We start from the raw sequence: 17,262 nt of genomic DNA on the forward strand, positions 1-17,262 counted from the left end.
AAAGGGCCAGGCCACCTTCCAAGGGGAGATAATCAAGAAAAGGTAAAAATAGGGTAGGGTCATTAAAAAATCTTCTTCTCAAGAACCACTGGGCCAGAAAAGATAAAATTTATATGAAAGCTTCCTTATATAATGCAGATTTTAAATTGTTAAAATCATGGCCCCCGGGAGTCAGATGGGGCCACAATAGGGGATCAAAGTTTTACATACAAATATATCGGAAAAATCTTTAAAAATCTTCTTCTCAAGAACCACTGAGCCAGAAAAGCTGAGATTTATATGAAAGCTTCCTTATATAATGCAGATTCTAAATTGTTAAAATCATGGCCCCCGGGGGTCGGATGGGGCCACAATAGGGGATCAAAGTTTTACATACAAATATATAGGGAAAATCTTTAAAAATCTTCTCAAGAACCATTGGGCCAAAGAAGTTCACATTTACATGAAAGCTTTCTGACATAGTGTAGATTCAAGTTTGCAAAAACCATGGTCTCCAGGGGTAGGTTTGGGGCCATAATAGGGACTACGGTTTTACATGCAAATAGATATGGAAAATCTTCTGATATGGACCAAGGTGACTCAGGTGAGCGATGTGGACCATGGGCCTCTTGTGAAAGTGCATGTAAATTCTATAATAAGATATGAATACGTATAAGAGTTTTATCGATTTTTTTTCCATAACATAATGAAGTTATCGGCGTCACGTATGAATACATGCAAAAATACCCGTGTTGTAAATGTCGAAAAATGATCGTCATTTTTTTTAAAATTTTGACAATGAAAATGAAGGTAATAAGTATCAATATAAGGAATTGTGTTATCCGAATTCTATTTAGTAATAAATGCTTCTACTTTATATAGGGACTAACAGAATAAATGTGTAGAATCAGTACGTTGTCACGTAAAATACTTAAAATATGTGACCAAAGATTTTAAAAAAAATAATTGATGTGAAATCGCGGCACCAAAATTGGACATGACATGTTCTTTAGGATCATAGAGAAAACAAAATGATTGAACAAAGATGGGATTTGATTAATGTATAAACTATTTAAACTCTAGATTTTAACTCATTTTCTTTTTGTGACATACGGTTTAGGAGGGGGGTCGAATCATATCATGTGAAATATTTTTTTCAAAAGTTGGTACATTTGCACCAACTTGTGATTTTTCATAACATGCCATTCTGATAGATTTGGAAGATTGCTACCGCGACAATACTGTAATACAGTTTAAGATTGCCCAGTTTTACACGCTGTCTAACGGAACCAGAAAAGTGTCGGGATTCATGCGTTTGAAAAAACGTCGTAACAGAGCGGCAGCTTTTTTGTGCAAACATTTATTGGCTGGAAACAATCAAAGTGATGAATTTCCGAGGTAGCAGAGCTCAAAAAATAGAAAACGTCATTACCTCAGCAGATCACAGTTATAACTTTTATGATGTAGATTATCCCTACGAATTTGGCCTAAGAGATTCTTAAAAACACACACACACAAAACAGCCCTTTTCAAGGCTATTTTAAGCACCAATATAAGTTCCATTGCACTAAAGTCAATGTGTATCAATGTGCACTAGCACGCGCTGGTCGCGAGATGTTCTAGATGAAACCGGTTTTTTCAGAAACGATGCTGCAACCACGTCCTCCCCACGAGACAGAATAGTCTAGACATTTTGCTGGCTATAAAAGCGGAGCCCAAGTGTCAGTCCTCATTCGATCTCCAGTCACCTTCCAGAAGACATGGCTCAGAAACAAATAGGATTTGTGGACAAAGCTCAGAAGAAAGTAGATCAGATGGTACAGAACCAGATAGCGCCACAGAAAGACTACATTGCTCTGAAGAAAGCTATGGCTGACGATCAGGAGCCCGAAATGGGGAAGACCTCGAGCTTCTATCTCCCGCCTCAGAAAGACTACATTGCTCAACAAGTGAAGATGGCCCAGACCTCGGATTTCCTCCCTAGCCAGAATCCGACAGACCCGAGATTAGACTTCTATTTTCCCGATTCACAGGACGCTACGGGACTAGAGTTGGGATTATACGATAAACCACCCTTCAGTGGAGAAGATTCCCGCATGACCAGGACCGATTTCGCCATCATTACGACCACACTGGACGGTATTGTCAACCGCATCAACGTGCTGGCCGATGAAATCGCCAATCACACGGGGGTCTTGATGAAAAAAATCGAGGAATTAGCTGCAACCAGAACCCGTAAGGACTTCACCACCAGAGCTAGGAAGGACCCAGCCACTTTCCCCTGTTTTACGTGTGGGGAAACGGGGCATTGGGCACCAGATTGCCCCCAGAAAGTCAAGAAAACCATGGAAAAGGACCCTTGTTACAAGTGTGGGAAATTAGGCCACCGGATCAGCGACTGCCCAAGAGATGAAGACGAATTGATGGCTATGATTGGTGAGGTACCCGGCACAAAACCTCCGGTCATAAGAGAGTACACCCCATCGGAGATGTGGAACCCACCACCCCCTAAGAAAACGAGTAAAGAGATGAGTGAAGGAGAACCCCCTAAAAAGAAGAGAAAGCTGAGCCGAAAGAATAAAGAATGAACGTGTGTGATAAAACTTGTGTGGACTTTATTCTGACAATTTTAATATTTAACTTGTGACTGTATAAAATTGTGTTCAATTGTTATTCAAATTGTTTATTTAATAAATGTGTAAACTTAACATCATGCGTTTTTATTCATAACACTGTGGATTTTGAAGGATTAACACACCGATAAAATACGGCTCAGGCCTCGTCATAGCGATCTCGACTTTAGTTAGTGTTATCGATTCTTCCCCATTGTTGCGTCATAGCTCCCATCTCCGCTCTAGTTCATACCGGCCTAGCCCTGCACAGCACGCGCCGTCTTAGCACGCGCTACCTCGGCACGCGCAACCCTAGACCGCTCTCCAGTGCGTTCTAAAACTTGACCTTTTGACCTCAAAAGTGCACTCAGTTGAACTCCCTATCGGGACGCGTTATACTACTAATGTCCTACGTCCTATATTATTTTCTTGTTCAAAGTTTCTAAATGATGTCTAAAATAGTATTTGGGGTCTTGGTTTAAATCTTTGCTTGTACTTTAAGTTGTCTTATTACAAATAAATTTTGTAATGAAGGTCATGATCAAAATAAAGGTATAGGGAATTGTTTCATGAAGTAAAGAAAGTAACATTCAATAAATTTGCTTGCTTACCTGATAGTAACAAAGTTTATTTTATAGTTTCAGAATGTCCTACCATTGATCCTGGAAGTGAAAAGGTATCTGATAGTGAAGAAAGCTACGGTAGCATAGAGAGTGAAAACTATCCCATGCTCTCTGGAAAGAAAGAAAAAGACATTTCTTTTTGAAGTGTTCCCAAAAATTCAAAAGGAAACTTCAAAAACAAACTGCATGTCTGCTTTTTGTGATAAGATGCAAGACATCTTGAACTAGAACACAAAGCAGAAGTTGAAGTAGTCAGGGTTATAGCTTTCCCCCCAAAAAGCAACGAAACGGGAAAATGAGGGAGGAACTTGTGTGTGAATAAAGGAGACTTTGCTCACAACATATCTGTGTTCAAAGTATTAATGTGAGCATTATGTATAATAATAAAAAAAAAACTTTACCTTTTGACCTGAAAAACAATAGGGGTCCTCTTCCACTCATAACCAACCCACATATGAAATATCATTATCATCAAGTGAATGGTTCTCAAGATATTGAGCGGACAACATGTGGTCTACAGACCGACCGACAGTTGCAAAACAATATGCCCCCTCTTTTTCAAAGGGGGGCATTATTAGAAACAGAGTAAAAATAATATGTTCCCAAACTTTGTTAAGGATTATCTCCCTAACGCATAGCTCTTATCCTTAGACGAATTTGACTCCACTTTTTATTGGCACACTGTTTTCCCCTACAATAGCTCTAAAACTTCATTGTTTTTTCGGATTTCAAACATTACTGATGAGCATCAAAATTGGTACCGTAGAAGTTTTACATTATGACCCCTGGGTCGAGGCCTCTCCTGGTGGACTGTTAGTCCCCGAGGGTAATCTGATTAAAATACAGATCTCTCAAATAGCGCAGAGAGATCTGACAACGACCCATAGAGGGTCATCTGTGACGTAAACATTACCTTTGTTTTAGCCAATCAGATTTGAGGTGGTCACAACCAGAAAGTTTATGATGTAATGTTATCGGAAACACGCCAGCGTTGTAAAACTCCGAGAAGTACCGAGAATGTAAGGAAAATATTATTGGCGGCACAATTATTTGTTTACATTGTATAGGCCTATTGTTTATGCTACAATGGCGTAGCCACCTACCTCTCGTCATGTTCATTTCGAAGACTGATATTGAATGTTATTTATGCTACAAATGGCGGAGCCACTTACACCTCGCCGGGTTTATTTCAAAGATAACATTTGTGTTATATGTGGATTTTCCTTCGTGATCTCAGAGACTGGCTCGTCTGGAAATACAATAGTCAAAAAATTTACAAATGTTAAAACAAATGACAGACTCCAAACCATCGGGAAAGTGGTCGGTGCTGTAGAGAATTGTAATGTAGAAAAATCCGGAGTGTGTGTGAAGTGCTTTAGATCAGTGGAAAAGGTTCTTAAATTGAAGAACGAGACAGGAAAAACTGCAGGAACAGTTGAGAGAATCAAGTGGCCAAAACAGTATAATTCTACGTTCACCACGACGTCCACAGGTACAGAAGCGACTTTTAAGTCATTAAGAAGTTGCGGACTGTAGATTTTCTTTCGTGACCTGCATTAGGGTTATTCCAAAGGTAAATGCGCCGACACGAGATATCCTGGTCAGCAGGTTCGGGTAGCAAAGTATTCCACCTGATCTGAAGATGTTACTAAACATGGGAACCGTTGTTATGGTAAATTCTGATTTAATATATAAATTGACCAATTTCCTAAGGTTTTCTTCTCAACAATTGCAAATTGCACATGTTTAAGAAAAAACTAAATGCCATGGTGATGTACAGTAGGAAGACCTCTACCAAAATTGTAAATTTCATGATCCCCGGGGTAGGGGTTCGGTCCCCAGTGTATGGCCAAACTTACTATAGACTGTAAAACACTTAAATAACATCTTTTTAGTAAACTCTGGTGACCTATTGCTATTGGTTGTCGTCCGTCGTCGTGCGTTAACAATTGAAGGTTTTTAACTTCTTCTTGGTAACTACCTGTCCAGTTCTTTTCATATTTGACATGAAGCATATTTAGGACAAGGGGAAACATAAATTGTAAATTTCAGGACTCCAGCATCCCCGAGGTCCTAGGGGCGGGACAAAAACGGCCCAAACTTGACAAATTTTCTAAAATATTCTCAAGAACCGCACACGTGCAAGAAAATTTAAATGTTACTAGTGTAGATGTTCATATAATATACATTTATGCATGTCTCCACAATTTTTGCTAAATATAGAATATGCATCTTACCTTCATATTTATAATATACTATACACTTTTTTGAGGAAAGGAGAAACGGATGCCATCAGGCGATCTGCAACTGGTGAAGGACCAAAGCCTCCCTCGCCCAGTCCATTGGAGGCAGAAATCATTGATGGAATGGGAGACAGGCTTACATTGTGTGGTCTGTCTGGAGGACACGACACAGAGGAAGGGAGCCTTCGGCTCAGAAGAGCTAATAAATGTGAGATATCATGAGGAAGTCACAGTTGTTTAAGATAATTATACTCACAAGAATTATGTGGTTAAATCTCACGCAAGTTGTTTATCAAACAGTGTAAAATAGAGACAACACCTGAAAATCTAATCTCTATTATTAACATGGACAGGTCTTGTGGTTAGAATAGGTCCTCAGTACCCCTTGTTTGTCGCAAGAGGCGACTATATGGGGTGGTCTTTCGGATGAGACCATAAAACCCGAGGTCCCGTGTCACAGTAAGTGTAGCACGATAAAGATCCCTCCCTGCTCAAAGGCCGTAAGAGCCGAGCATAGGCTAAATTTTGCAGCCCTTAACCGGCAATGATGACGTCTCCATAAAAGTGAAAAATTCTCGAGAGCGACGTCATATATGCAATCAATCAACATGGACAAGTATGTGATATTCTTTCTTACAATTTTTTCAGTACAATTTTTCCTTCTTTAGCTTTTTTAAATTGACAAATTTCACATTAACAGATGCATTTGTGAAGTCGGAACCCTGATTCGGGATTCATCACGGATTATGAACACCTTAGAAAACGAGGGATTGTATGTCATCCATCTTCTTTAGGGGTGGTGTTCCCTCAGTTCTGAAAGAACTGGTGGATACCATAGTTAAAGTCTGCTCTGATTCCTTGTTATCAGAGGGACGACCAGTGTATCTAAATCTGAGTTTTCCTGGCTGATTGACCACCACTACTGCATTAGCTCTAGAGTCAGCCACACATATATCCAGGTTCCTGTTCTCACAGATGTATTTATAGTTATAACCATCAGATGAATAGAGAGAGGACGACCCTAATCATCAAATTACTACTGTTTTAGCTTGAAGGTGGTGATTGGCGACTGGATGAAAATGATTCCTTAGTAACAAAACGATGCCCAGTGCATCTAAATCGGACTGACCACCACTACTATTTTAGCTTTAAAGTGGTCATTGCCGACCGGATAAAACGATTCCTCAGTATTAGAGGGATGACCAGTGTATCTAAATTGGAGTATTCCTGACTGACCACCACTACTGCTTTAGCTTTAAAGTGGACATTGCCGACTGGATAAAACGATTCATCAGTTATAGAGGGATGACCAGTGTATCTAAATCGGAGTTTTCCTGACTAACCACTACTACTGCTTTAGTTTTAAAAGTGGTTTTTGCCGACTGGATAAAAATGATTCCTCGACATTAGAGGAACCGTAACGTATTCTCATGCACTTCACCTCACTTTTCATGTAATCGTGTACTTTTTAGATTTCATGTAATTGTAATCGATTACAATAATTTTACCCTGTAATCATGATTATTTTTAGATTACTTTTTTGATTACTTTCATTAATTTTGTATATTTTTCATGTTTGTGGTTGTTGTTTGTTTTTTTTTAAATATTATCAACCAATTTTTTTCTAATGATTTTTTTTATAAATATTGTTTCTTGATATCCTATACATTTAAATCAGATGCATTTATTAATTTATTTCATTCTATATCTTTTATATTTTTATTTGACAAAAAAATTCCCTAATTTAAAGGTGCATGAAACCATATCATTATGGAAACTAAAGGGAAAATTACTGAAAATTAATGTTTTCCTGTTTTAGTTTTAGTCACAACAATAACAGATAACAGCCAGTATGACGATTCCAGTGATCACAGGACTTCAGCACCAACTCCAGCAGATTCCAGCTGTGTACAACACGAAGATGGTGACAACACTGAAAGCATCTATCGATCGTAGACTGTCCCATTATGGTTAAGACGATGTATTTATAACAGCAGCAGTCCTTGATCCCAGGCTTTTAAATTACGATGGTGTACACCACAAGAACAGTCAATTGTGAAGTCAACATTCCTCTCATCAGCAACAGCTCACCAGACTACAAGCAGCAGTCAAACAAACCCCTGCTCACCACCACCAGCTCACCACCACCAGCTAAGATAGCAGAGACAGACGAGTAAGAGGACTTCTTTGGTTTCATGAAAACAACTGGTGAGCCTTCCTCCAGTAAATCAACTGACAGCAGCACTGAGGTCAACAGATATCTATCCCAACCCTGTCTTGCCATGGAAAGCGACCCACTTCAATTTTGGAAGAGCCAACAGCAAAACACCCCAATCCTCTCTGCTATGGCCTGCAAGTTCCTTACTATTCCGGCATCTTCTGTGCCTGTTGAACGCCTCTTCAGCATTGATGGAAAGATCTTTAGACCAGAGCGTTGCCGCCTTGCTGATCAAACTTTTGAACGACTTATGAACATTAAGTGCAACTCGAAAGTTTCTCCTCAGTAAGACATGACAGAATGAACTCTTTTATTATTTATGTTCAGAATTGCCAATCAGTATATACATAGTGCATCGTAGATTAGTGTTTTAAGATAAAGTTATGATAAAAAATGTTTATAGTTGTTGCTCTGCAAAAGTATCTAAAAGTAACCTGTAATTGTAATTGATATACTTTTCAAAGGAATTGTAATTATAATCAATTATATTTCAAAATAGATGTAATTGTAATCATAAATTTCAATGTAATCTGTAATTATTATCGATTACTTTGAATGTAATTGACCCCATGTCTGCTTGGTAGCTCATACAATCTTAACCAGTATCAGGGATCGGGCGTAACAGAACTTGTGCCCAATCCCTTTGTAATTAATAAAATTACAATAACATATATATGTTAACCAATCAGTATTAAAAAGCATCCCTTTTTAAATCTATGAAAAAAAACTTATCTTTGCATTAGTTCCATTTTGTAAACATGGATAGACTTTAAATGAAAACAATTGACTTATGCTCAATTACATGTATATTTAGGGCGACTCCACTTAGTGAAAATTTACTAATTAATTGCTAATGTATTTTTTTTTTCAATGCAGAGACCTTTAACTGCACACTTCCAAAACGCTTCTTCTTCACATGACGAGAATTTAAAGGTATACATATTTTATAAATAACAATCTGTCATTACTATTGTTAGCTCAAGGCTCAAATGAGCTTTTCTCATCGAAATTTGTCCGGCATCTGTCGTTTAACTTTTCATCTTTTCTAGAACCATTGGGGCAATTTCAACCAAACTTGGCACAGATGATCCATGGGTGAAGGGACTTCAAATTTATTTACTATCTGAGAGTGTCCTAAGTCAAGGTCAAGTATATAACAAGGTCTGACAGAAAAAAATGTTATTTCTTTTCTAGGCCTTGAAAATTAAAAAGCCCATAGTAAGAAAACCTGTAAATGTGCTATGGCCTTATCCAATGGTCATTCAAACAAGGTTTAAAGAAGGAAAATTCTGAATTTCCTATTCAACATGAAAATTTCTTCAATCAACTATATATCTGTAGATAGATTTAGTGGATATAGTAATTTCTGAGATTGCTATTTCTAGTTATAAATGTACTTGTTCAGTTTCTATGTCATCTTGATAAATTTGGAAAATAATGATTTTGAAACTGCAGTTGAGCAATCATGTATTTCTTATATATTATATACGAATGGTTTCCTTTTCTTTTGCAGATGAAACAGACACCAGACAGATGGGTTGCCCTCGAGCAGCGAATGGTAAAGAAAATTGATGCTTGTAATGAAGAAGAAACAGAAAGTGTCCAGTTGTTTATTCATCAACAGAATACCTGGATATTCATACTTATGATACTTCTTCAAACTCCGGATTAAAATTAAGTAGTTTTAATTCATGAATTTAGATGCAATTCTTTTGCTGCATGATTTTGAGATTTTACTTATTATCTCTCTATGAATATCATTAACAGTGAAACCTTGATGATCAGTTGTAAATTTAATTATAGACAAAACTGTAGATATCTGTGAGGAACAAATTGCTGAGCAACACAGAATTTAATGAAGCTTTCTATTCATTTTTTAAAACATTCAAAGTCCAATTCAAGTACTAGCATTGAAATGTATACATTACACGGATTGCATATGAAAATTTAATTATATCCGCATAATTTTCGCATGAATATCGTGCGAAAAACCTAAATAGTAGGTACCAATGATACTTGCATGAATGTCGTGCGAATTATTTTTCATATGATAATCATGCGAATTTCATGCGTGGTCCTTATCGTCTCCTTTTCATGCGAAGAATTTCTTATGAAGTTCATGCGAGCCACTTTTCCCTGTGTACCAGTAGTCAATTTACACAGAGTGGGCTTAGTATGTAGTCTTCCATTGTAGACTGAGTTCACTTTGCGGCCATAGATAAACTGGGTCCCGTTACAGTAAAATTAATTGCAACGATAAAAAATGCAATGGAATCAACATCTTTTCCGCCCCAATTTTTTCTCTGTAATGCCTTGCCATCGCCACCCCCCCCCCCCCCTAAACATTCTTACCTACTGACCCGGCTATTTCAGACGTGGGTCGGCAACGCCAAACCAGGCGCGTAGCTCTACGTTTACGTTTAAACGCCCGGGCGTACATATAAAAAAAAAAAAAAAACCTATTAAATGCTACAAACATAGGTGACAAATAAGTGTCTGCAGTATCTGCGGTACATTAGTCTCCCTATTGGTACTGATATCTTGTTAGTGTTACACCTTTCCGGGTCTAAACCGTTGTCGTTACGGCATGTTTTTCTTTATTATTGTTCCGGCAAGTTGTAAAACAGGCGTACACATTATTTAACTCAGGCTCCGCCACTGCAAACCAACATTTACTAGGGGCCTTACTTTCAATCTAATTAAATACGCTCACAATCGCTACATACGCAGAGTAAACGGCGCGGATCTAAGAAGTCTGATTTTAATTCGATTGGCCTTACATTGTACAGACCTATCAGACACAACGCAAAGCGCGTGGGGGCGTTTCCCATATTGTGACCCACCATACCTACTCCTATAAAAATATTGCCATCAATGTTATATATACTAATAAAGCATAAACGCTCTATGTAAATTTAGAGGCCAACTACATACTATTTTCTCTCTACTACGTTCCTATTAATAGAAGAGGCCATCCATGGGGTATCTATTTGTTATCACTACGTACAACATTAAATTTATTGATTTCTGTAATTTCATAAATAAGGATAAAAACAAGTATGGTAATTACACAACATTTAACTTCATTTCAAACTATACACGATTCTAAAGCGCAACTAATTGTAAATTTCGGAATTTGAACATTTGACAGTTGGTTTTCATATTTACTGTAAAATCTGTTCTTTTAACAACTCGCACGTAAAATGTTTCATGATTAAAAACCCCCTTCCTCAAGCATAGCTTTCATTCTACCGATTACATGAGAAGAGGACAAACTACTTTTACACTAGCTAATGTTTTCCATCGCAATTAACTTTATCCACGTTGTATTCTAATTCCATGTGTATTATCCTAGATCCAACGACATGTAAATGGATCTATTTAAATAATTCCGGTATTAAAAACCTGCGCCAAACATGTCAATTGTGAACGAATTATTTAACACATTTTTTTCACAAACATGATAGATCGTGCACTGTAAATTCGATGACTTACATCGATTGATTGTGAAAGCCAAAGACAACGAACAGTGACTCCTATAAGCAATACAAAATAGAGAGTTGGACACACGTCACTCTTGAGAATCTTTCCCTCATGTGGTGACCATTGCCAGTCTCGTGTCACAGCAGAAGTGGCACGATAAGCATACCTCAAAGGCCGTAAGCGCCGAGCATGAGCCTAAAGTTTTGCAACCCTTCACCAACAGTGGGGACGTCTCCATCTGAATGAAATATTATCGAGTGACGTCAAACAATACACAATCAGCCAAACACTTGTAATGGTGAAGGTCACTCACCAAGGTTAGGTTACCATAGGATCACAGGCTACTGTAATATTCTCAGCGACAAGTGCATTAAGTTTCCATTCAAAAGACGGGACGTATTATGTGATGGCAGTATCTGTCCGGCTGTCCGTCCCGGGTCATGTTTTCCGTAACGGATGCATGTACAACTTTGAAATTTGGTCACAATATCTCCCTTAAGAATTGCAAGAGTGAGTTTGCATTTCAGCTGGTTTGGTCCATCCTTGACGTACTTTAGGGCTGTAAGTAGGTCAAACAGTTTTCCCGACTTTTCTTGTTACAAATACAGATATTGTCCTGAAATTTACACATAAGCTTCCTTAAAGCTGACATGAATTAATAAATATAGTATAATTTTATATGTCCGCCATATTTCTTTGCTAATCCGCCATATTAGTTGGATATTCTATTGTTATATGTATCAGGGTTCGCATGGTATATAAGGGTACGAGTTGTGCTACGCTTCACTCCACATCAGTGTCTTCGATTTACCTGTGCGGGTAGCTTCGACAGGTAACACGTACATCTCCGATACTAAGTTATAGGACACCAAGAAGAAATGAAATCACGTTTTGAAACACCATGCAGTGCTCAAAATTACAATAAACATATCGTACAGTAGTAAATCATTCTAAAAGCTTTGGATAAATAAATATAGAATGCCTTTTCTTTACGTGAATGTGGTACATTTGCAATAAATACGTCAAAACTATACAAAAAACGCGGAGAAATATTTCATCTATTATCTAGATCTATTGATGAAATGGAATAAACAAAGGGTATAAAATCTATACCATTCACACTTACTTCAAGCAAAATGCAAATACATAAATGCTACTGTACGTATAAAGAAGACATGGCCATGTATGCTCGCCATGAAAAAGCATCGAATGCGGATGATTATTTACCTGGGTCTACTCGTAATATCTGTAAAGGACCGAAGATGTACGTGTACACTTGTCGAAAATACTCGTAGTAGTAAAACTCCCTTTATTAGCATAATCCATGAAACGGTACACTCCATTTGTATTCCAACAGTAAACAACATTGTCCATTGTACAGACTGCGACACACTTAGCCCGTGCCGATCAGCTATCTTCAATCAGGGGAAGTATCAGAGTAGAATATTTACCCTGTATTGTGCATGAATCCTAATACCGTATGATTTGCTTGTCAGAGTATTGCAGATTTATAAATCAGGAAATCTTTTAGGTACATAAATTGTTTGTGCATAGATAATTTGCATATACAACACTGCACGAGTGTATGGAGAGAGAGAGAGAGAGATTGATTCAAACGATGATCTTTTAATAATCGCGCTCTTATTAAGACAAATGATATCGTTAATTCAATACATGTATAACGGAACAGTAACTCAATATTGCTCTCATTAATTGATATTACAGATTTATTTGATTCATTTAAAGCACGGAATAATTAAAAATTAAACATATCTTTAAATAATGTTATTTTCAATTCAATTACTTCATTTTATGCTAATTCGGCGCTTAATAGATCTTATATATCTATGCCATTTTGCTTTATTACATTCTACGTCGGATGCAAATTGTAGTAATGCAAAATGTAATACATTGTAATTGAGTTTATCATATGCGTAGTTATCAAGCACATAGAATTTTTTTTATTTAAACATATTTTATTGAGAAACTCAACAGGATTGGGCAACAGGCATAGCCTATATATGTAGGCCCTCTCCCAAATACAAAGGTCAAAGTACTTAGAATCAAGGGGAGGGGCCAATAGTGTCTGTCCCCCCACCTTTGATAACAATATCAACTTTTTTGTTATTTTTTATTTTTTTTTTATGTTTTCCGCCACACTCAACAATTTTTCAGTTATCTGGTGGCGCCCAGTTTTTGTTGATGGAAGAGAGAAACCAGATACAATGTACCCGGGAAGAGACCACCGACCTTCCGAAAGTAAACTGGGAAACTTTCTCACTTACGGGCGCGAGCGGGTTTCGAACCCGCGCCGACAGATGCAGAAGTGAGAGGCCGTTATTTTGTAAGGCAAATAAAAAATATATTGGGTGACAACCCCCTCCCCCCAAAATTGATCCCAGCTTGAAAGTTCTGATATAATAGTAGAAGACACATACCACCACCAATTAAGAAAATGAAGATATTAAGAGGCACTCATAGTAGAGGACTCTAACCACCCCATCCCCTCCCCAACGATGGAAGAAAATAAAGTGTAGGGGGAAATTATTGAGGCAGTCAAAATAAAAGACTTGTAACCCTTCGCCCCCACATTAGGACTTTGAACATCGGATAAAACATCTTGGTTTGTTTGGGTTTTATGTTTTATTTTATTGATGTTTTCGTTCATCTTTTTAATTATTATTTTGAATGGCAAGAAATTTTAAAGAATCCAATTTTCCATTTTTTTTTCTTCCTGTTGTACCCCCCCCCCCCCCCCCCCCATGAAAAATGACGATACATGTCTGGTTATTACATGTACATTTTGCTTTTCAACACATGCATGTATACTGATTTTATGGTGTAGAATTGCACCCTTTACCAAGTTTTACTTCATTTACACAGTGTAAGGAATGATAAACCAAAATCACAAAACAAAATGCATAAAGGGCAAGATAGTTTTAAGCGTAGGAACTTCATTCACGAATACATAAATACATGTATTCAGAAAAATCGCATGCATGCATTGCAGGACTATAGCATATGTGTGTTTTAACATTTCTGTAATATGCCATAATGATTATTTTCATTTCGGAGATCTGGCGCAATGGATATATTCTGAAAATAGACATACCGCTGTACGTCAAAATTTCAAATTCAAATGTATTCGATAAGATGTTAGTATTCATAAATTAGTAAAATTCGTGTTGAGGTGGGTTTTTTTTTTTTATATATGATACAGTGTCAATCTACTGTAATGCATTAGTAGGATATGCAAAAGGCAAGAGTATCAACATTTTTTAGTATCGATATCTATATGATCACGAAAAAACATTATAATGTATATCCGGATTCATATGCCGATTTAGAGATCAATAAAAACAAAGCTGCATAGTTTGGGGGAGGGGGTTCAAATGAGTCTGATGAAATTAAAAGAAGGAACCCCACATTTGCATTCAACTAGATGTACTTCAAAATGATTTTATTTCTGCTCTGACTGAAAGCATGATTCTAAATTCGGGAACGAATCTTGCATACAAAATAATCAATAGGGGAACACATAAATCCGAGCTCCTTTGGAATTTAATAAAATGCAAATATGCACCTTTCTTTCAACACGAATTGATGTTGTTTCAGGCACGTATACAGAGGGTTGGGGTGGGCAGGGAGGCTGGGCTGGTCTGCTCTCCCCACTTTTTTGACAATTTACTTTTTTCCGTTATTCTAACATACAAAGTCAGTATTTTCTACACGCACAGTTAAAACTGATATTTTTTTTAAAATTTGTAATGAATTCAATTATAAGCATCAACTCCTGTAAGTTTTTAATATATTGTCAATAACAAATTTTTAAATAGCTGAAAATTTTTAATGCTTGTAAGCTTACCATTATATCAGTGATCAATTTTCTTTCCTTCTGTGAAATGATATATTGTACATCGAAGTAGGACACACACACACACACACACACACACACTCTCTCTCTATCTCTCTCTCTCTCTCTCTCTCTCTCCCAATCGATGAATATGGACATACAGAGACCGCAAATAATTATGTGGTTCCCAAAGAAACAATAAAACTATATTTTCGTTTATACATTTCCTTTTATATGTGTCTTTGTGTAATCAACTGCTTATTTTGGATTGCAAATGTAATACCCGCATTTTTAAACAGATGTATATTTTCGATCATTATTCCCTTATTTGTATATCCAAGTTTGTATATGATCATCAATAAATTTTGAATTGAGCACGCAATATATCCAACCAGATGCTCAGTGTATATGATTAGATTCCCGATTTCTATAAACTGCAAAATCTCGACCAGACAAGCATTCAATACAGGAAAAATTTTCGACTCTGACATCTCCCCCGATTGAATACACCCTATTTGGCACGGGTGAAGTGTGTCGCAGTCTGTATAATGGAATGACAACTTGTTGTAAAGTTCTAACGAGATACAAATGGAGTTAATCATTTTGTTTCGTGGATTTATCAGAATAAAGAGAATCTAATATTTTCGGTAAGTGCACATCTCCGATACCTGTTGAATTTGATACGTTTTTTTAGGGCGAATATGTCATGTGCATTACATATTATGCATATGGCATGGACCTGTATTTTGCAAGAATTGATATAAATAATATATTTTATGCTCTTTGCTTATTCCATTATATCAGTATGTAATTGGCAAATGATTTCTCCGCATTTATTTCATAAGAAACTGCAAATACTTGCATGCACTTGCAAGTATGCAAGAAAAGCTTCTTTTTTTTTTGCATCTTTTCTAAATTATCTAAACTTTCGGAATGTTGCATTGGTATACAATAAATATTTTGTAATTTTGAGCAAAGCAATGTTTTAAAATGTTATTTTATTTGTTTCGCATTCCCTATATATTACTATCGGAGATGTGCACTGGTCGAGTCCACCTAGAAAAATCACTCAGGTGTGACAATCACAGTTGGGGTATATACGGGTAGAGTAAATTAGGCTACCTGAGAGAAATATGGCGGATAAGATGAGAAAGGTGTACGTATTTATTAATTCATGTCAGCTTTAAAGATTGATTGATTGTATCTTGCTTAACGTCTCGCTCGAGAATTTTCACTCATATGGACTGGGCTTCAAATTTAGGCCTTGCTCGGCCATTGAACGGTGAGGGTTCTTTAGCGTGCCACACCTACTGTGACACGGGTCATCTCCGAGGACCCGTGACATTCGGTAACAGGTCGTTCCGGCCCCAAAACTAATCTGTCCCCTAGTCGTTCCGTCCTCAAGTCGTACCGTCCCTAGTTGATCCGGCCCCAGTCAATCCGGCCCCAAGGTTTATAAAGCTTTTACTGTCTTCTTATGTATAGTTAATGCTATAATTTTAATCCAAACATTAATATAATTATATTGTTTGTAGTGATTATAACCATGATTTAGATTAAAGATTTTTTTGTAACATGTACATGTGCGTGACGTGTAGTTATCTGTTTGGAACACAACGGATGCAGACACTTAAGAGTTCTAGAATTTGTATTTCTTTATATCTTTTTTTTTTCAATTTGTAAGTGATAATTGGTATATGTTAAAGCAATACAAGCTGTAATTAACTGGCGGTACTTTCAACTATCACAGTAGTCTGCACCAATATTAACACCTATCGGCATGACTAATATAATCCTCATACCTACACATTTCATTTGTTTTAAAATACATGTATTACATCATGTAAATTTTGAGTATTAAAAGTATGAGGAAATCATAAATAGCAAACGTGTCACTCAAATGAAATTTTGATAATGGATTAATTGTCAATAAAATTGTCTATGTTATTCTATTTGATGTTTTATTTTGAATTAAGTTAACTTGTATTACTATCGTATCCAATGTGTTTGTAAACATTCTGAAGAATTTTTTGTGATTTTCTACTTCTGATCTTAAATTTTGCCACCTTCTTGGAACGTGCAAAATTTCACCAATATCTTAGACCTTATGCCTTTAACTGAAATTTGATGAATTGATAATTTTTTTATTTATCATATTAAACAATGTTTAATCATTTATAAAACATAAATGTACTATCCACCCCATTACATAAATTATAAACAGAAAATCTCTATAAAACGTATATGGGGA

This window comes from Ostrea edulis, chromosome 8 (assembly GCF_947568905.1).
Source record: "Ostrea edulis chromosome 8, xbOstEdul1.1, whole genome shotgun sequence".
NCBI classification, from domain to species: domain Eukaryota; kingdom Metazoa; phylum Mollusca; class Bivalvia; order Ostreida; family Ostreidae; genus Ostrea; species Ostrea edulis.